General features: G+C 45.6%; 1 protein-coding gene across 1 annotated transcript in view; it reads left to right on the forward strand.

Moving 5' to 3' along the window:
* Positions 1-21,462, forward strand: part of LOC121559459 (ankyrin repeat domain-containing protein 11-like) — a 128,797-nt gene that overhangs the window by 24,003 nt on the left and 83,332 nt on the right. The window contains 1 exon segment of the mRNA XM_045210006.1: positions 6,204-6,281. The gene's annotated coding sequence lies outside the window, so the exon portion shown is untranslated.

Below are 21,462 nucleotides of genomic sequence, written 5' to 3' on the forward strand. Positions count from 1 at the left end.
ATGTGTTTTTGGCTGAGTCACCCTGCTTAAGTTGTTTGAGAAGTGTGGTCTGGGCACCTTGCAATGACTGGTAGTTTAAACAGTCTCAACTATGTTTGCATGAGGTCAGCAGAGCCTGGCCCATGCCCTGTGGTGCAACTGAAGTCCTGTCTTTGGTAATCCCTCCCAGTGTATGAATAATTGTGGAAGCATCCTCTTTCAAGAGGAAAATAACCAGCTCCCTAAGAGCTGCGGCAAAGCACTGGAGCTTGTCTTCTCGGGCTCAAAGTTTCCCTTTTAAGGTCAGCATAGTGTGCACCCTACGAGGGGAGGAAAGCCTCTGGCCAGACCTAGCGGGGGAGAGATCCTCCACAGACAGAGTTTTAATGTGCAGTGTGTTTGCTAGTAGTAGGGGCTCTTATCAGTGACTGAAAGAACCTGTCTCGTTCATTTGATCATAAGTGCACAAAGGGAGGTCAGTGAGTTTGCCGTGATCATTTTGATGTTTTTTTATTTCAATCAGGATTTAAAGCTCCAGAGGGATTCTAAGTACGACATTTTACCAAAAGTGTTAAGTTGAATTGAACCCTGGCATGATATCCTCAGATGTTCATATTCTACCCAACCAAGAGCTTACCCTGGGTCGGTCTGGCAGAGACTGATCTGTGTTATCCATGAGTGATGTCTTGTGTGTTTTAGCATGGCCCGGCTTAAAGTGAGTGTACTTTGTCACTGTGTGGTCAGGGGATTTTCTTAGTAAGATTACAGGCCTGTATTCAAGCCCCATTAAGAGGGAGTGCACTGCTCTCCATTCTGGATTAGTCCAATCCCTGGATTCCTGCTGGGAGAACCAACAGGGTTCTGATCCTCCCAGACACGCCATCCATCCATCTCAGTGAGGCCTGGCCCCTTAATCTGGCCTGGCTTCCTGTTTTGCCCTGGCACCTTCAGTCCTGGCCTGGGCTCTAGTGTCATCCACTTCAGTTGGTATGTTCAAACTTGAGATTCTTGCTGTTCCATTTCTAGATGCTAAGATTGACAGACATAAAATGGATTGCAGATGTAACATATATTTTCTTAATCTATGACTATTGCGATCTCTAATGGCTATTGATGCACACTTAGGTAAATGTTGCTGCCGACTAACCAACCCTCATTAACCGGTCAATAAACTGTTAAACTTTTTCCAAACAGTAGAATGATGTGACCTACAGAAATGGCTATGCATGCATCCAAGGAACTGACATTTTTCAATAAGAGCTTAATGAAAACATGCAACAATAGCAAGCCTATCGTCTTACAGTTAAAAGGCTATAGCCTATTATTGAACTTGCAACTGCTGTAATGAAGCAGCTAATAAAACGTCATTTTCAAACATTTGCCAAAATGCAATTCGTGGGAAAACACTGTTATAAACAGCGCACCTAATATGACAGAGATGAAAATCTCAGTTAGAAACTTGGAGGGGGAATCTAATAGCAACAACTAGGATGGGTTGCTAAAATGACTAGGATTGTGCCTTTGGCTTCTTGACAACTAAAGAAAGTTGATATGAAAACCAATAGAACAGCAGAGAAATGCTGGTTAATAGCATGAGGAAGTCTATAAAATAATTGCCTCCACATTTCTATGGTTGGATTTTGGCTAGGCTGCTTTGAAGCAAGGTACGACATTTCTCATTATTTGAATTAAAGTAAAACGTTACGTTTTCAAACAATTATACAGCCTCAAGTTCACATTGCAAAGTGGTGGGTGACGCGCTGATAGCCTGCCTACCGTTGACTATAGCCTATGCACACAGATGGCAATTCGGAGGAGCGCTTTAATTACAAGTTGAGATTGAGAAATACAAATGGTATCTGTTTTTAATCGTGGCCATCCAAAAGTATTTTTTTTATACATGCAATTGCATTTAGAATTGTTATTTGTTGTGCAATGACCAAGCTCTTAGGCCTCACCCCCCCCTATCCGAGCTGGTCATGTAATCCAAGATGGCGTAGAAGTGCGGTCGTGTACTCTGTAGTGTGTCCGTGTGTCAGTCTCTTCCGTATATATTTCTCAATCACACTTTTCATCCTTCAACTAAATATACTTTCCTGCAACCAGCCTCACCCAATGTGGAACGGATTCTATTATTTCTTATACCTTTTTATCCAGAACCTCCAGTTGAAACTAGCCTGCTAACTAGCTACTTGCTATTAGCCACCGTTAGCGGTTTTCACCATTGTCTGTGGCCTGCACTACCTACCAGCCAGCTCTAGCCTGGACTATTATCGGCCAGTCTGCACTGTCTGCACAGCACGCTATCGACCAAGAACATATCGGATTTTCTGCCGGAATCACTGAATCACTGGACCTTAACACCGGATCATCGCAACTAGCTAGCTGCAACCGAATGGATGTTGTTGGCTAATCACCACTGCCCCCAAAGCAAGCACCAGTTAGCCTTGAGCTAGCCTCGAGACAGGCCCATCTCTCTCCCAGCTATCTACCTCTCTGTCAACCGGACGGGACCTCCTAGTGTCGACACGGAGCCCCGCCGATCCATCATATGACTGGTCTGCTGACGTAATTCGTCTGATGTGGTTTCAACAGGCTTCCCGTTGCAACGACCACGAAGATCCATTTGCTAGCCCCGGCCCGCTAGTACACGCAATCAACAGCCTTGCTTCCTGCTCGCCTGTGCTGTAGCAGCCATTCGAACTGTTCCCGGTCTCACCACCAAAACCCTGAAATGTCCATCCCCAACTACAACATTTCCCGTCTAGATAGAACTGCCAAAGGGGGCGGAGTTGCAATCTACTGCAGAGCTCTTTCATACTATCCAGGTCTGTGCCCAAACAGTTTGAGCTTCTACTTCTAAAAATCCATAAATAAGTCTCTCACTGTTGCCGCTTGCTACAGACCCCCCTCTGCCCCCAGTTGTGCCCTGGACACCATATGTGAATTGATTGCCCCCCATCTATCCTCAGAGTTCGTACTGCTTGGTGACCTAAACTGGGATATGCTTAACACCCCGGCTGTCCTACAATCTAAGCTAGATGCCCTCAATCTCACACAAATTATCAAGGAACCTACCAGGTACAACGCTAAATCCGTAAGCATGGGCACCCTCAAATCATCCTGACTAATTTACCCTCTAAATACACCTCAGCGATCACTGCGTCATTGCCTGCGTCCGTAATGGGTCCGTAGTCAAACGACCACCCCTCATCACTGTCAAACGCTCCCTAAAACACTTCAGCGAGCAGGCCTTTCTAATTGACCTGGCCCGGGTATCATGGATGGATATTGACCTCATTCCGTCAGTAGAGGATGCCTGGTTGTTCTTTAAAAGTGCTTTCCTCTCCATTTTAAATAAGCATGCCCCATTCACCCCAGACTTGACTGCCCTTGACCAGCACAAAAACATCCTGTGGCGTACTGCATTAGCATCGAACAGCCCCCGCGATATGCACATTTTCAGGGAAGTCAGGAACCAATATTTAAGTCAATATACACAATCAGTTAGGAAAGCAAAGGCTAACTTTTTCAAACAGAAATTTGCATCCTGTAGCACTAACTCCAAAAAGTTTTGGGACACTGTAAAGTCCATGGAGAATAAGAGCACCTCCTCCCAGCTGCCCACTGCACTGAGGCTAGGAAACATTGTCACCAACGATAAATCTACGATAATCAAGGATTTCAATAAGCATTTTGCTACGGCTGGCCATGCTTTCCACCTGGGTACCCCTACCCAGACTCACATTAAGCATCTCCAATCCAAAGTTAAATCTAGAATCGGCTTCCTATTTCGCAACAAAGCCTCCTTCACTTATGCTGCCAAACATGCCCTCGTAAAACTGACTATCCTACCGATCCTTGACTTAGGCGATGTCATTTACAAAATAGCCTCCAACACTCTACTCAGCAAATTGGATGTAGTCTGTCACAGTGCCATCCGTTTTGTCATCAAAGCCCCATATACTACCCACCATTGTGACCTGTACGCTCTCGTTGGCTGGTCCTCACTACATATTCGTCGCCAAACCCACTGGCTCCAGGTCATCTATAAATCACTTCTAGGCAAATCCCCGTCTTATCTTAGCTCATTGGTCACCATAGCAACCACCGCCCGTAGTATGTGCTCCAGCAGGTATATCTCACTGGTCATCCCCAAAGCCAACACCTCCTTTGGCCGCCATTCCTTCCAGTTCTCTGCTGCTAATGACTGGAACGAACTGCAAAATTCTCTGAAGCTGGAGACTCTTATCTCCCTCACTAACTTTAAGCATCAGTTGTCAGAGCAGCTTACCGATCACTGCACCTGTACACAGCCCATCTGTAATTAGCCCACCCAACTACCTCATCCCCATATTGTTATTTATTTTGCTAATTTGCACACCAGTATCTCTATTTGCACATCTATCATTCCAGTGTTAATACTGATTGTAATTATTTTGCAGTATGGCCTATTCATTGCCTTACCTCCATAACTTACTACATTTGCACACACTGTATATAGATTTTCTATTGTGTTATTGACTGTATGTTTTGTTTACCCCATGTGTAATTCTGCGTTTTTGTTGTTTTTATCGCACTGCTTTGCTTTATCTTGGCCAGGTCGCAGTTGTAAATGAGAACTTGTTCTCAACTGGTTTACCTGGTTAAATAAAGACCTACTGCAGCCCTCATCCTCCACATACAACACCCGTTCTGCCAGTCACATTCTGTTAAAGGTCCCCAAAGCACACAATTCCCTGGGTCGCTCCACTTTTTAGTTCGCTGCAGCTAGCGACTGGAACGAGCTGCAAAAAAAATGGTCCAGTTTGAGTGTTATCTCCATCTCTTCATTCAAAGACTCAATCATGGACACTCTTACTGACAGTTGTGGCTGCTTCGCGTGATGTATTGTTGTCTCTACCTTCTTGCCCTTTGTGCTGTTGTCTGTGCCCAATAATGTTTGTACCATGTCTTGTGCTGCTGCCATGTTGTTGTAACCATGTTGTTTTCATGTTGGGTTTCTACCTTGCTGTGTTGTCGTGTGTTGCTGCCATGCTATGTTGTTGTCTTAGGTCTCTCTTTATGTTGTGTTGTCTCGTTGGGATGTGTGTTTGGTCCTATATATGTATAATTAATTTTTTATCCCCCGTCCCCACAAGAAGCATTTTGCCTTTTGGTAGGCCGTCATTGTAAATAAGAATTTGTTCATAACTGACTTGCCTAGTTAAATAAAGGTTAAATAAAGGTTAAATAAAAATGATAAATGCACTCCAGTACCATCTGTTTGAGGAGCTGCTCTTGCGTTGTCTGACATGTGATGAGCTATTCCGCGCCTCCTACTAGGCTCTGTATGCTGTGTGCGTGTGATAAATAAGATACATGATTTTAACGAAAATGCACACACGTCAATTAATTCCACTAAATTATGCAAATTAACCTATAGACCGATAAGGATGACCAGTCAAATGTATTTTTGTTAACATCTCTACTAATGGCATGTGATTTTGCATTTATGGCCTTGCACAGAATAATGGCAGTGTAACAGACAGATTTGGTAAGCTTTGCACCTGTTCTCTTCAGAAGGAAAGCGTGTTAGATGCTAAGCAAAAAGCCCTTTTACCTTTTATATTTTATTCATTTCTGAAAAGAACAAACTCTTGGCTAATAAGGCCCTCTAAGACTGAAATCATGTTATTCTCCATCCTTAGACATATACTTTTCCACAATACCACTTAGCCTAACTACCAGGGCTTGTGGATATTTATGTGGTCCTCTTGAGTTAACTTGCTAGAACCATTTGTGCTAGTGGATACTCTCAATGTTATTTGAACAACAGCCATGGAACAAATGTGAGCAAGGGGCTAGGTGACAGCGACACAGGAATGTAACCAATGTGGCACAACTGAAGGCCTTTGAAAAGCCCCTCTGACTGTCTCTCAAATCCTGATAAACCCCTGCCCTCAGAGTGGGGACAATGCTAGGGTTGGGGCTGGCTGTGGTTGGGGGGGTTGAGGGGCTGTTGCTGGGGGGCTGGTTGTGAGGGGCTCTCTACAGGGGTAGGAGAGGCTGGCATGGTGTGGGGCTTTGACCTTTGAAAGGTTGCGCTTAGACAAGCCTTTTCTGGCAGCCATACTGTGTTGGGGGAATAGGAGAACCTGAGTCGGGAAGATGAACTCATTAGGAATGTGAAATGCCAGCTAGCATCTTGGTAACTAATCCTTCGGTTTTCTTTTGTTTTGTAGGATTCTTTGGACTTTGCTACTGCAGCCCGTTTTAAGCAGGATTTTAACCTCACCCATCCGCAGACAGCCATGGAATCGGTATGTATTGCTACATTCTCTCCACTTTTTCTCTGGAGCCATCTGTTTCTTGGTCCTGTGTTTGTCGTTACGTACTGAAGGGTTGAACACGCAGTATAATTTTTTGAAATGTTGTTTACAGGAAGGGGTTTGTTTTCTAAGCCCCTGATTCCTGTACGCCAGCAGTCTTGTTGTTTTGACTGGTCATTTTTCTCCAAACCATCTCAGATGCTACATAAACCATACACTCTTATGGCAATATAGAGAGGGTTTGCTGTGGAACTGTGTACCGGTCGGTTTGTGTGGCTATAGACTTATTTATATAATTTCAAGCCATGGGTTGAGCCAGTCTCTCTCTAGCTATGAGAGTGGGAGAGGGCCAGACAGGAGCAGTGCTAGTACCAACAGGCAGCTTTAAAGCCCTGCACTCTCGACTGGAATGCGTGTATTAAGAGCAGGGCTTAGTGCATGCCCAGGCCCTGCCTTCCTGTCCCTTTGTTAAAGGGGTTCTGTGTTTTAGCTGGTGTGGCCTTTTGTGTGTGTAATGTGTGTGTTTGGTGTGTGTGCATGGCTGTTTGTGTGGCGAGCAACTTGGTTTGAAAGTAGGTCACAGCTCCTGTAGAGCTCAGTGTCTCTAATGAAGAGTCCCTGCTCTCCTGCATGCGGCTCATGTGACTGTGCTGCTTCATCAGTAAGTAGTGGCAGCCCACGCCTCTGAAGAGACGACTGGCTTTTCCCCACGGCACACAGCCCGAGCACACAGAGACTTTCACCATGGGGGCTGTACAATCAATCTCCCCTCTCCTTCTCTCCCTAATCTAATTTCGTTCTGCAACTCCTTCTGTAGCCTTCTCTTTAGCCAGACGCTCTGTGCAACGGGAGCTGGTGATGTTTACCTCTGAAATCATACCATATCTGCTTACTGTCAGTGGAAACCAAGGAAACTGATCAAAAAGCTTGTTATGCTGCCAGTAGTGTGTTTCTCCCCCCCCCCTACCCCATCTCTCCTCATGTGATGCCAGTCACATGGTTTCCAGGCACCAGTAGAGTAAATCAGAATCAGATTTTATTTTTAACTGCTCCACATCCTCCACTTTGCCAATGGTTAGCAGAAACAGACGTAGGTTCCTGTGTACCTCTCTCTCCCTCTGTTTCATGCTCTGTCCTCTCTCACTCTCTCTCTCCTGCTCTCTAGAAATCGTCCTCTTTGCCACTCCCTGTCTCATACTCTCTCTGCTCTTACTTTCTCTCTCTCTCTCTCTCTAGCCTGCTCCCAGCCCTCGGCAGTGCTGATATTATTCTCACCGTTATCTGCTGGTTGGGAGTTGTGCTGTGTTGGATGGTAGTGCAGATGAAAGGTCTCTCTCCTGTGATCGCTCTTCCTGCACCGTTTTGCCTCTGCTCATTACCAGCATGTTTCTCTCCCTCCTCCCCTTTCCAAAGTAGGCCTGTTCCTCAATGGGATTAGTCTGCAGCACTCTGAACGGGAAAGTGGGCCCTGCCAGTCATATTACATAACTCTCATAGCCTGGCTTGAGACAACTATAGGGGCTTTGTTCCCCAAGACCCCGCTCCCACCCGCCTACCTCTCCTCCTGGCAGGCCACATGCTAATGCTCTATTGAAAGAGTCTGTGTGCTCCAAACAGGCATGGCTCTGTGACCAGGGAGGAGAGAAACTCTGCATCATTAACCTGCAAATTGGCATTTCACTCATATCTTTAGCTGAGGAATGTGAACTCGAGGCAGAAGGAGCGGGAACTTTGTTGTGATAGGTTTTCTTGTAAGCATGTTGAATGGTGAGATGATATAGGAGGTTGTGGACAGTTGAAAGGATTGAACCTTTGCATTTGGTGTGTCAAATGTATGGTTTTTCTCTCAATTGTAATATTCTTGTTTGGGGTTATCCCCTCTGACTAGACCAGTGTGCCCCATGAACCACTTAGGGTGCAGACCTGTATTGTTATATTGTTCTGTGATAGAGGCCTATGCCTTGTGATTCTATAGCTTATTTGAGCAGAAGTTTGACAGTTTGTACTTTAGTAGGCTTGCTGCATAATGTGAAGAGCAGGATTGGTAGGAGGTAAAATGGTGCCTTTGCCGAATGTTTTTCTTGTCATTCTGTTCGAAGTCATTAGAGCTAATCACCGAGGAGGAACCGTTCTTTAAAATGATACCCAAGAGTGTGATGTCATTGTTCCATTAATCAGCGCAGCTGCTGATTGGCTGAGGTTCAAGTTCAAACACACCCTGAAAGGAAGTGTCAACTAGCTCTCTCTCATCCAACTGCAGAGGGAGAGATGTTGGTATCTATGGTTGGTATCTATATGTGACGACTCCAATCGGCGTTACGGTCTGGCTAATGGAAAACACATGTATTTTTCAACTAACCTGCACTTGCCGATACTTTCTTTGTTCTCGAAACCGGAAAAGGTGTATCTTTATAAATGTCCCGTTGCAGGTTGTTACAAAAACCAGAGACAATTCCGAAATATATTAAATCCATGATTTGTATTAAGTGAGAATGCCTCTTGCATGTGTGTAGAGCTTTGTTTTGGTCGCACTGTGTGACATTTTACATTTACATTTTAGTCATTTAGCAGATGCTCTTATCCAGAGCGACTTACAGTTAGTGAATGCATACATTTTTTTATATATATTTTTTTACATTCATACTGGCCCCCCGTGGGAAACGAACCCACATCCCTGCCGGCCAAACCCTCCCCTACCTTGGACGACGCTGGACCAATTGTGCGCCGCCCATGGGTCTCCCGGTCGCGGCCGGCTGCGACAGAGCCTGGACTCGAACCAGGATCTCTAGTGGTACAGCTAGCACTGCGATGCAGTGCCTTAGACCACTGCGCCACTCGGGAGCGGTGCTGTCAGCTACTTCTACACGTGGCTGCGGTACATAAATAATCATAGTTCCTGCCAAGATGCTGGGAAATGCTAGATGTGCGGCAGCTAAGATAGCGAGGAACCTACTCGGGCAGCACAAACCATGGATTTAATATCTTTCAGAATTTTTCTCAGTGTTTTGTAGAACCACATGCAACTGGACACACAATTTTAAGATAAAAAAATTCACGAATCGAGAACAAAGAAAGTATCGCCAAATGCAGGTTGACAAATACATGGCAGCATTTTCCATTAGCCAGACCGTAATGCCAATTGGAGTCATCACATATCGGCAATACCCACCGTAGCTAGGCTGTCGGTAGCATCCAGCTGTCTGTCCACTCACAGGACACAACTATAAATGCGGATTTCGGATGTGTGCTGTCACCAGCTCCAAGAAAATATAACCCTTTAGACGAACTGGCTGAGACACTGACCTTTGGGCATAGCTTGATGGCAGAAACGTTGTATTGTGTTTCTCTTTGCAGATAGCACTGGTTCAGAGGAGAAGCCCCGTGGCTGCTAGAGGAGTTGGAGGGAGTCGTGGTAATGGGAAGGACAGGGGGCCATGTCCAACTCTGCCACTGAAATGGGTTTTGATGGCAGGTTGGGCCTAGCGGTACCCTGGGCTTTGGAAATGAGCATGTAGGTGTGAGAATGAAAAGGATAAATAGCGCAGCTACATAGAAAAGAGTTTGTAAGGGCCGACTCCAGTTCGCTCTCCTGTGAGGTATGAAATGCTTTGAGGGAAGTGGTGGGGAGATGAGATGGGAAGGAACAATATTTCAATCTTGAATATGTCAGAAGAGAACATTGCTTTGAATGCAGTTTGTGGTGAAGTGGAGAGGAGAACAGGATGTATCCATTTTTTTAATTAAGAGATGTTATGCTGCTGGCTTGAAAAGAATGTGCTGCTAGGAGGTCAGGGTTGATTCTCATGCTCTGCTCAAGGGTATGGCTCAGAGCTGCTGACAGCCAGGCAGGCCAGTGTTTGTCCCGCCACTCCCACACACTCAGTCAGAAACAAGCTCACCCACCACAGCAACACACTGACTGCATAGGAGAGGGGACTGGCTGACTGGCTGGGATCATAGATATCCAGTGCTACTCTGAATTGGTCAGATTTGTAGTGTGTGTCTGGATGCTGAGGAGTTGGCTGGGTGTTTTGTAGATGGGACAGAATGTTTTTAAATGTTTTACCTCCCCTTCTCCAAAGCCAAGTTCCCATCAGTGAGTCGTCCGTACACAAAGTCTGTGTTTAGATCTTAAGTCTAATTTTAGAGCTGAGCTTTGGCTTAGCGTTGGGAATAACAGGATAACAGTAGCCTCATCACAGGCTGCTGTGTGCCTTTTTCCAAATGGATATGACAGTGGCCTCACGTGGTTCTGTTCAATCAGGGTCCAAGAGACCAGAGTGGCTGGTCCTAGCCTGCTCACTGTCCCTCTGCCCCTCTCCCTCCAGTACAATACCCTCCGAACAGTACTATGTACCAGCCAGGCACCCAGTGTCTCCCCCTCTGGGCCTCTCTACTGGACCTCCTCCACACATCGTCTCCTCAGAGGATCAAACATTCCCCCATCAAATCTGACGGGGAGGGGGATGAACCACAAAACCCAGTGGAACAAATGGCCCTCCCACAGCGTCTCCTTGCAGTCTGTTACTGCCTGTTTGCTAGGGTATTTAGAACTCTGGCCGGGCTGGGTGATTTAAAGAAGATGGAGCGCCATGGAGACATTGTGCATTGTTTCTCTCGCTGACCCTTTTAGCTCAATAATTGGATTCTTTGTAATGTAACATGTTTCATCTCTTTCTCTGTAGAGTGAGAATGGAAATATGAGGGATTTGTTTGCTATATCTGACTGGTGGAGTGTAGTATCAGCTCAGCAGCCTGACTGTGGCCTACACCACAGTGCTCTTCTGCACTTTGTTAGTGTTGTATGCATGGGAAAGGACTGTTTGACATGAGTGATGGGACTGACTGCAGATAAATTGGCTATTTCTGTCTTACCTTTCACCTCTTAATTTGTCAATGTCACCAGACTGGTCCAACTCCAGGGCAGCTAGCCTACTTCTCAATCCACAGCACTATGGTTTATATATATTTCTGACTTGACTGTCAATGTCTGTGTGAATTGAGTACTCAATATTAAAATGAAAAATTGAGAAAATAGAGAATCATATTCTAAGATCTATAGAACATGATCAACAAATATTTCTAAACATTGGCTCAACGATTTGCTTGGATAGCATTACTTTTCTTGCTATTTCACTTGCAGCTAATGTGTACAATTACTGAGATGAGTGTGTCCATGTGGAAATCAGTGAAGTACGAGAGCGGGAAAGATGGTAGAAAGAGGAGCCACAACAACCATTCTCCTCTTCCCTGTCCTTCCCCTCCGCCTGCTCCCTGAGTGACGCTGTGGTTTTTCCCCTGACTGCTGCCAGGTTTCTCCCTCCCCCTCTCCTCTCTCTCCTCTCTGGATCATGATGACTGGGCTGTTTGCATGGGGCTGGAGATTAGCAGGCTAATGTAGTGTTGAGTGGGAGAGCAGAAACTGAGGCACAGACAGACACACAGACACAGTGATGGGGCCTGGGTGTGCTGAACAACACTAGGCAGACCCCCTGACATTGGGCATGGGCTATGCTGGGGGGGAGCCTGACAGCATCAGGGTAAACTATACCCTTGTGGTGGTGAATGGAATATATTGAGTTTGTATTAAAAACACACACAGCCTAATCTCCTGCTCTGAGTGCTCTGGTAGTAGACGGGCCTATTTTAGGGAGACGCTTATTAAAGGTTGAATGAGTGGAGTAGCTTGTTCCCTCGTCTCTGGTTTCTAACTATAATGGCAGCCATAATGGCTCAGTTTCTGATTTATGTCAGACGGGATCTGATTTCAGGAAACTGCAGTGAATGTTTTTTTTCTTCCAGTAATCTGAATTCCCTGTGCTCCCCACCCAGCCCAGCTCTCAGGGGAGCCTGAGGTAAAGTGCTCGGGCCTGGGCAGTCAGAACTGTAGCACAGCAGCCCTGCCAGTGGCAACCCAATCCTGCTTCCAGCGTTTGGATTCAGTCCGCTGTCACTCCAGCAGCCAGGGCACTGTGACCTTGGTTTCAAGTAGCCCTGGCTTGGTAGTAAGCCAAAACCACTCCTGGGATGGGGTGACCTTGTTCACCAGCCCACTGTACGTCTGCATGCCTCTCTCCCCCCTTGGTAGAGGGGGCGACCTTTGCTTGCTGTGATAATTCAATGCGAAAACAAGAAATGTAATCATTGGCTGGTCATTGGGCCTGTCCTGCTGCTGGTTGCATAAAGGCTGTTGAATGTCGTATTGACCAGTCCTGGGCTCTGCTCTGAGAGGCTTGGAGTCTGAGCTCTCTGCCTATGTGATTATTTTTCTCCAGCTGCCCTCTGTGGTTCCCTGTGTGGGCTACAGCAAAAGACTGTTACGTCACCATCATATGCGTTCCCTCTAGTCTAGTACACCTGTCATTTGGCCACTTGGCTTGGTTGGAAAGGGAAATTACTTTTCCCCTTGTTTCAATCAACTGATTGGAGCCCTGGTCAATCAGTGGGTTTGTGCCGTATCGTTGATACAGGGAGGGAACGGCACGTTTTTAATATCTGAATGAATGGAACTGCTCAGTAGCTAGGCTAACTGATATGCTTTCTTAGGATTTCACTATGTCCTCTTTTGTGGTTGAGGTTTGTTTGGGTTGTGCCAAATCACTGTTCTCCCATGCTGGTTAGAGTGAGACACATGCTTGTTGCCACAGAGTGGTTTTGCCTTGTGTAAACACAGTGGGTACTAGCAGTGTATCTGACTGAACAACAACCTATAGGTCAGCAGCTGGACCTGTCTCTCGTCAGCGTCCTGTTAAATCATGATGGCGCTGAAGTGGATAGCAGTTCTGACCAATCCTGCGCTCCAGCAACCCAAGCCATAGTCTTATCTCTGCTACCGCACTGCAAGCGGTACCGAAGCACCAAGGCTGAAACCAACAGGACCCTGAACAGCTTCTACCCCCAAGCCATAAGACTACTAAACAAGACTGCTAAATATCTAATCAAATGGCTACCCGGACTACCTGCATTGAGGCTGTTTATTTTTTTCTAACACTCTTGCACTGACTCTCTGCGCACAAACACACACACTGGACTCTACCCACACACTTACACATACTTACACTGACACACTGACACACAGCACACACACTACATATGCCCACACATGCATTCTGACGCCACACACACACTTTCACATTCTCCACGTACACTACTGCTCCGTCTATCATCTATCCTCCTGTTGCCTAGTCACTTTAACCTTACCTACAGTGTATGTACATACAGTGGGGGGAAAAAAGTATTTAGTTAGCCACCAATTGTGCAAGTTCTCCCACTTAAAAAGATGAGGCCTGTAATTTTCATCATAGGTACACGTCAACTATGACAGACAAAATGAGAATCCAGAAAATCACATTGTAGGATTTTTAATGAATTTATTTGCAAATTATGGTGGAAAATAAGTATTTGGTCAATAACAAAAGTTTCTCAATACTTTGTTATATACCCTTTGTTGGCAATGACACAGGTCAAACGTTTTCTGTAAGTCTTCACAAGGTTTTCACACACTTGCTGGTATTTTGGCCCATTCTTCCATGCATATCTCCTCTAGAGCAGTGATGTTTTGGGGCTGTCGCTGGGCAACACGGACTTTCAACTCCCTCCAAAGATTTTCTATGGGGTTGAGATCTGGAGACTGGCTAGGCCACTCCAGGACCTTGAAATGCTTCTTACGAAGCCACTCCTTCGTTGCCCGGGCGGTGTGTTTGGGATCATTGTCAGATCAAGACCCAGCCACGTTTCATCTTCAATGCCCTTGCTGATGGAAGGAGGTTTTCACTCAAAATCTCACGATGCATGGCCCCATTCATTCTTTCCTTTACACGGATCAGTCGTCCTGGTCCCTCTGCAGAAAAACAGCCCCAAAGCATGATGTTTCCACCCCCATGCTTCACAGTAGGTATGGTGTTCTTTGGATGCAACTCAGCATTCGTTGTCCTCCAAACACGACGAGTTGAGTTTTTACCAAAAAGTTATATTTTGGTTTCATCTGACCATATGACATTCTCCCAATCCTCTTCTGGATCATCCAAATGCACTCTAGCAAACTTCAGACGGGCCTGAACATGTACTGGCTTAAGCTGGGGGACACGTCTTGCACTGCAGGATTTGAGTCCCTGGCGGCATAGTGTGTTACTGATGGTAGGCTTTGTTACTTACTGCAGGTCATTCACTAGGTCCCCCCGTGTGGTTCTGGGATTTTTGCTCACTGTTCTTGTGATCATTTTGACCCCACGGGGTGAGATCTTGCGTGGAGCCCCAGATCGAGGGAGATTATCAGTGGTCTTGTATGTCTTCCATTTCCTAATAATTGCTCCCACAGTTGATTTCTTCAAACCAAGCTGCTTACCTATTGCATATTCAGTCTTCCCAGCCTGGTGCAGGTCTACAATTTTGTTTCTGGTGTCCTTTGACAGCTCTTTGGTCTTGGCCATAGTGGAGTTTGGAGTGTGACTGTTTGAGGTTGTGGACAGGTGTCTTTTATACTGATAACAAGTTCAAACAGGTGCCATTAATACAGGTAACGAGTGGCGGACAGAGGAGCCTCTTAAAGAAGAAGTTACAGGTCTGTGAGAGCCAGAAATCTTGCTTGTTTGTAGGTGACCAAATACTTATTTTCCACCATAATTTGCAAATAAATTCATTAAAAATCCTACAATGTGATTTTCTGGATTTTTTTCCCTCATTTTGTCTGTCATAGTTGACGTGTACCTATGATGACAATTACAGGCCTCTCATCTTTTTAAGTGGGAGAACTTGCACAATTGGTGGCTGACTAAATACTTTTTTCCCCCACTGTAGCTACCTCAATTACCTCGTATCCCTGCACGTCGACTCAGTACTGGTACTCCCTGTATATAGCCATGTTATTTTAACTCGTTGTGTATTTATTCCTTGAGTCACTATTTTTATTTAATATTTTTTCACTTTAACTTTGCATTGTTGGAAAAGGACCCGTAAGTAAGCATTTCACAGTTAGTCTACACCTGTTTACAACGTATGTGATAAATAAGATTTGATTTCATAGGCTTCTTCCTTGTGATAATTCCTCCCCGAGGCCAGCTGCCTTAGCACCAGCTACCACCTCAGTTCTCACTGTAGTGTTGGTGCTGCCTCGGTTTCCATGATGCAGTTGATGCTCCAAATAGGACGATCTGTCTCATTGAGGAGGGAGAGTATCTGTACATAACCGATGAAGGAGTGGGGGGCGGGGGGGGTTAGTGTGCCTGCCTGTTTTAAACAACTTAGGGCTATCTGGATGAAACCTAAAAGCAGGTGTGCGTGTGTTTCCTGTTCTGTTGCGAGGCATGAAGGTGAGCAGGGCATTTGTTTTTGTTGCCCGTTGTGCTGCGTCCTGGACCGTGCATGCAGAGAAACATAGAGGGTTAAGCAGGCCTGGGCTTCTCTCTGCTCTCTCTCTCCGGATCCAGGTGTTCCTCTATCAGTGGGCTCACAGCGACAGACAGCAGACACTTAATGTGGGCCCTCTGTGTGTGTGTGTGTGTGTGTGTGTGTGTGTGTGTGTGTGTGTGTGCCCCCTGCTCCTGGCTTTGATTCACTCCAGCTGGCCGACTGGAATCAGCTCTGAATCGGCCCAGGCTTGTATGCTGGGGAGAATTGTAATTGCTGTTGTGTGTGAATATGTTTCCCTCTCCTTTTTCCCCCTCCCACTTTAAGTTTCTATTTAAGGTAATGGGGGGGTTATTGCTTAAAGTGCTTTGTTACATTATGTAAACATGATTTCTAGTGGGGGTCTGTTGTTTTTTAATACAAAAACTCTTTATATAAAAGGAATGTCAAGATCTGTACTTTCCATATACCTCCTTTTATGTAAACAAAATGTGTTGCCCTGTCATAAGCTCTTGGCACCCTTGGGTGAAATTAACGTTCTCACTATAGAGGGGTATACTGCAAAGCAGCATCAATGAGCTAACCAGAAATTACTATAGATTTTCTGGTTCCTTAAGAAAGCTAAACTTTGGTATGTGTTTTCAGTTGTTTAGTCAATTAGACCATGCCCATTTCAAGCTTATCTTTCCAAAAAATACAAGTTATTTCAGAATAGTTAGGCTAGTTATCTGGCTAACTCATTGCTCCTGCTTTGTAGTATACCCCTAGGGCCAGTATAATGGGGAGATGGATAGATAAATCCTGAGAAACAGAGCAGTAGATTGATGTTTTGGACCGAGTTGTTGTTCAGCTGTTCTTAGAGATGGTGATAAAGAGAGAGGGGAGAGATCGAGTCACTGAGCATCTCTGTGTGTCCAAGCTCTCTGACGGAGCCAAGCAAGGGAACAGATGAGGCAGCAGATGGTCCTTCTCGGACTTAACCCTTCCCACGCCTCTCACGGGCCTGTCTGTCCAGGAAGGAAGGAAGGCTCTCATGGCTCACTCTCTCTCCACCTCACCGTTCATCCAAGCCATGTCATATCCACTATGGCGGACCATCAGTGTCTGATGAGAAGTGGTCAGGGTGACATATGGCTGTCTCCATGGGGGGAAACAGTGTGCTCCCTCGCTCTCGCTCTCGCTCTCTCTCTCTCCCCCTCTCCTCTCTCCTGCTGAGAAAGGGCCTGGTGTACTGCTGCTCCCGGTTGATGGAAATGAAGACCCACCACACCCCTGTGATAACCACTGGCTGCCTGCCAACTCGGTCAGATGTCTCAGTGGGCGGTAAACATGGGCTTAGTTTGAATCTGACTACGCTGCTACTGAGAATATCTGGTCTACATATACTAGGCCTACGCATATAGCATGCTCACCTGCTATCTCCAAATGCAGATCTAGGGCCTTGGATCCCAGGTCCCTTGTTACCTGTTAATAAATTTTTGCTCAGTCAACTTTATGGATGGTTCCCCTCTCCCTCCCGGCCCCAGTGCTTTAAATAGAAGCCCCTCTGGGAGGATCGATACAAACTCCAGGGTAATTGATGAGAGGAGGCAGGCTCTGTGATGACCTGCAAGGGGGAACCTGAGGAGATTACAAGTTGGGAAGCAGGTTTCATCACATGCATATTCATCTTTGTTCTCTTTTGGAGAAGCCCTAGTGGGTTGCTCTGTCGGTAGGTGTCCACTGCCTGGAAAGCCATTTGGATTTCTCTTTCAGGGAATTCAAGGTTGTGTCTTAGATTTTGTTCCCTTTCCAGTCTCCATCTCGGTTGCACTGCCATATGACCAATGCAGCTCTTTCTGGTTCTGTAATGAATACTAGCTTTACTCATCAGTGAAGAGAATTGCAGCCAAATACAGTCGTTTCAATCCATTGTTTAATCTTAGAGTAAACTATAGTCGTTGATACCATCTCTTGATACTTCTTAACAAAGGGCCATGCTATAGGCCCCCCTGGAGACCCAACCTCACCCCCTTGGCCAAGGAAAAGGGCCTAAATTATTAACCATCCACGGTGTCCTCTGGGCTGTTTAGGCTTGGCTTCTCCTTTTTGTTTGGTGGGGAGGGGAGGCTATGCATTATTCCACCTGACCCAACCTGATGCAGGGCAGTAGGGCGGCTCTCCTCTCTCATTGTCCTGCTTTAGTTCTCATTTCACTTCTCCAGGCTCTATGGACAAAAGTGGCTTTTCTGGTGACCTCTGGCTAAGATAATGACCTCCCAATGATTGCCAGGGAGCCTTTATGTCCTCCACATATTCTGTTATTGTTCGGGGAACAGAAATCACCTCTCGGTCTCTGTTCATTTGAGGCCTGGATTGGAACGGTGATGGCTGTTGGTCTGGAGCTGTTGATAATGCATGGTGTGACTGATGAGGTGGAACACTTGGACCCTGGAGCCCATTGCTTTAGGACCTAAATGAATGGCTCTCCCCCAGCCTCCAGTCCAGAACCCAGTGGACAAGAAGGCCTCACATTAGCCCCAGATTGAAGGGGTTCTATTTTGGTGTGGTTTACTTTTCAGAATAGGTTGTCTGCTTCCATGCAATGGTGCCTGCCAGGAACCTACAGTGTCTGTCTTGGACAGGGTTCGCTACCCTTGTCACCGCCTCTTGTGTTTGACTTGGACTTAGTGAAGGCAGGGATTTTGACTTCCACTCTGAAAGAAGCAGTGAAGGGGAGAGAGGGGCTTTTATGTGTGTGTGTTTATGTGCCAGAGGTTCTGAAGAGATGGACAGGACTCTCCCATGCTGGCAATGACTTGGTGATTGTGACAGGCTGGCCTGGCAGCCCTGCCTCTCCTGATGGATTCTGGGTTTCAGAGTCTTGTGCTGTAGTTTTTGATATACTGATACAGCAGTATTCTAGCTAAGCAAAACTATGAAATGAATTGAAGTTAATGAGGAATGCTAAGTCTCACACTCTGCAAGGATACAGAGTGGCAATGCCAAGTACCAAGTTTCTGTTTACCTCATTTGGACTCCTTTGCCGTAGACCTGGCCCACGAGAGGAATTATTGTTTATTTTTTGTCTCCCCTTCATTCCATCCAGAGCATCATGTGCTTTATTATTCAGTAGGCTATTTGTAACATTTGGTCAAGGTCATTTTGAGTGTTGCGTTGTTGGGGAAACTAATATCCACCACAGGAAACTACTATGTTTGTAGCCTAACTTCCTGAGCCAACGCTCACAGCGAGTCAAAATAGGTCCCCACGTGTCGGATATACGCAATACCAACACAGGCTCTCCTCAGGGATGTGTTTTGTCCCCACTTCTGTACATCTTGTACACTAATAGTTGTACTAGTTCCCATACTGACAGACACCTCGTTAAGTTCGCTGATGACACTGCCTTGATCAGCCTGTTGCATGATGACGAGGAACATCATGGCCCGGTCCTAGATGACTTTGTAGAGTGGTGTGAGGAATCACACTTGGTCCTCAATACTAACAAGACCAAAGAGATGTGCATAGACTTCAGGAAGCATACAACACCTACCTCTGCAACATCTATCAGAGGCCAGAATATAGAAATTGTAGAGGAATATAAATATCTGCGTGTCTTTTTGGACAGTAAGCTTCAGTGGAGTAAATGTACAGACCAGATCTACAAAAAGAGCCAACAGAGACTGTACTTTCTAAAAAAGTTGGGTTCTTTTAATATAGACTGTACTATATTGACTCTGTTTTACAAATCCTTTATTGAGAGTATTTTAACTTTTTGTATTGTTTGTTGGTTTGGCAATGCCACTGTCAGTCAGAGAAACATGCTGAGAAGGATTATTACCACAGCAAGTAAGGTACTTGGAGTCAAACAGACAGGCCTGGATGAGGATCTTTAAGGTCAGGGCCCTCCGTAAGGCTCACAAAATCATTTTAGACCCAAGTCACCCCCTGTACCTGGACTTTGAATTACTCCCCTCTGGGCGTAGGTATAGGGCACCCCTCAGCAGGAAAAATAGAACGAGACAATCATTTGTGCCAGGTGTGATATCCCTCTTAAATAGCTCGGGCAAATGTTCCCATTGACCCCGTAAGGCCAGCAGGCTAGTCTTTGTTTTAAATGTTTTAAATGTTTTATTTCTTATTTCTTACTTTTATTGGTGCGTGACTGTTATTGAAAGTTGTATTGTCAATCTTGTTTTGTATTTAACGCCACTTTAAATGTGTACATGACACTGCAACAAAATTTCCCCATGGGGACAATAAAGTAAGTAAGTAGTAGTAGTAAGATGCTGAAATCTAAAAGATTCTGGTTCAGTGGAACTAGAAAATAATGGACTGTTTCTCTTTCACCAGCAGCTCTTTGCCCATCTCTTCCTATTTCCCTCAGCCAGGAATGTGTTCCTGTCAAAATGGCAGGTCCCTGTCGGCTCAGAGTCCTGGGTTCAGAGTACTCCACATTCGCCTTGTTTGTCATAGAAGTCCCAGGAGTGACTCACAACACAGGAATAGCTGATATATTCTGGACTGAAATAGTACAGCAATTATCATGTTTTCATTCCCTGTGTTTTTCTTTCTCCTTCTCTCCTTCTCAGGAAGAAAAACGTGGTTTATCTGTACTTCCTGTGTAATTGCTCTACATCTGCATAATCACCCACATAGCCTGGGCGCTGCTGTAGTTTGGAGGGTGTTTATATGTTAAGTGTAGATATGTGAGATCTGTCTGCAGCTCTTCAATTACGTCAACTCTTCAACTGTTTATTATGACTCTCTCTCTGGGTGTAGGCCTATATACTATAATAACCTGCTGACCAAACTGGTTCCGTGTGTGCGTCCGCCATCGTGCGCATGTTGATTATGTCTATCCCCTCCAGACGCGTTCATGACACGCAGGTTAAAATACCAAATGCAAACTGTGAAGCAACTATATTTGGGGACAGGTTGAAAAACACATGAAACATTCATGGACATTTAGCTAGCTTGCTGTTGCTAGCTAATTTGTCCTGGGTGATAAACATCGGGTTGTTATTTTACCTGAAATGCAGATGGTCTTTTTTTTTTTTTTTGCTGGATCTTTGTAGAATTTTGACCCATTTTAAGTCACACAAAATTGTGTGTTCTCTACTCTGACAATTATTCCACAGATAAAAGGGCAAACCTAGTTAGTTTGTTTTCTTTGATTAATCTCTCCTTGTACATTTTTCTTCGGTGAATTTGATATGGCGGTTGGCAACCAACTTTAAGTGCATTACCGCCACCAGCTGGACTGGAGTGTGGACCTCGTTCATCTTTCAGTCACCCACGTGGGTATATGCTCCTGAAAACCAATGAGGAGATGGGAGAGGCGCGACTTGCAGCGCCTGGCTACGCAGAGGCTTGCGAGCAGTTTGGATGAAATTATTAAATAACATGTATGTGTACATTTATTTTGCAACGCGGGCGGTTTGGTCAACATGTACGCCCTATTTCTTCAAGGGTTTCCTCTGTTAGTTCCATTAGTGCATCCTTCATCCCTGGTCCTGACCAAGCCTGAGTTGCTGTATCAATTCTCTATCAGTGGTGAGCGAGCAGTGCAGACATGACGTGACTGAGCCAGCCTCCAGCCATCCAGGAGCACCGACCTGTTTTGAGTTTCCATTAAACTCATAATGGTGTTTCTGAGGCTTTCTCTCTCCCCTGGGTGGGAGCATTATCTCTCCTGGCTGCAAGAACTCCATTATTTACCGAGCAGAGCACTGAGCCCGCCCTAATACAATGTTTCATTAGATTGCATCAGCCAGATTTATTGCTGGACTCCTCATCTCTCTCACCGATCTGTGGTCTGGGCTCCGGATTCTGCAGGGGAGGT

Source organism: Coregonus clupeaformis, chromosome 32 (genome assembly GCF_020615455.1).
Source record: "Coregonus clupeaformis isolate EN_2021a chromosome 32, ASM2061545v1, whole genome shotgun sequence".
Classification (NCBI taxonomy): Eukaryota; Metazoa; Chordata; class Actinopteri; order Salmoniformes; family Salmonidae; genus Coregonus; species Coregonus clupeaformis.